Consider the following 932-nt stretch of genomic DNA (forward strand, 5'->3'; position numbering starts at 1 on the left):
GTGTGACGTCACGCGCGATATGCGTGCGCCGGCATGCGGGGGTTCCCCGTGGAATGCAATTCCAGGCGCCGGACGCCGATGCCGCCGTCTCGCGTAGCATTGCGTGAGCTGAGCTCTGCTCCCTCCCTCTAGCCCCCCCCCCCCCCCAACCGCAAAGGAACGCGACGGCGGAGGCGTGGGCAGGGCTGCACAAAACCGCCCACCACGTCGCATTCCTCGCACCCGCACATTCTCGCGGCAGACACGGGCTCTTCCTATTGGAGCTGCCGACGACGGCGGCCAACGTGACGTCAAACGTGACGCCACGCCGCTGGAGACCCGTCAAAAGTTCCCTACGAAGGTTTAAGCCTCTCTCATGCGGGCGAATTTCTTTTCTCAGTGACTGGTGTCTGCACGACACCGCCCCTGGCGTTTTATTCCTGTAACGACTCAACAAACCTACGTTTATAGCTTTTCTGAACTCTATATCTACATGATTACTCTCCAATTCACATTTAAGTGCTTGGCAGAGGGTTCATCCAGCCACATTCGTACTATCTCTCTACCATTCCACTCCCGAATAGCGCGCGGGAAAAACGTACACCTAAACATTTCTGTTAGAGCTCTGATTTCTCTTATTTTATTTTGATGATCATTCCTACCTATGCAGGTTGGGCTCAACAAAATATTTTCGCATTCGGAAGAGAAAGTTGGTGACTGAAATTTCGTATATAGGTCTCGCCGCGACGAAAAACGTCTTTGCTTCAATGACTTCCATCCCAACTCGCGTATCATATCTGCCACACTCTCTCCCCTATTACGTGATAATACAAAACGAGCTGCCCTTTTTTGCAACCTTTCGATGTCCTCCGTCAATCCCTCCTTGTAAGGATCCCACACCGCGCAGCAATATTCTAAAAGAGGACGAACGAGTGTAGTGTAAGCTGTCTCTT

The sequence above is a fragment of the Schistocerca serialis genome, chromosome 10 (genome assembly GCF_023864345.2).
Source record: "Schistocerca serialis cubense isolate TAMUIC-IGC-003099 chromosome 10, iqSchSeri2.2, whole genome shotgun sequence".
Lineage (NCBI taxonomy): Eukaryota > Metazoa > Arthropoda > Insecta > Orthoptera > Acrididae > Schistocerca > Schistocerca serialis.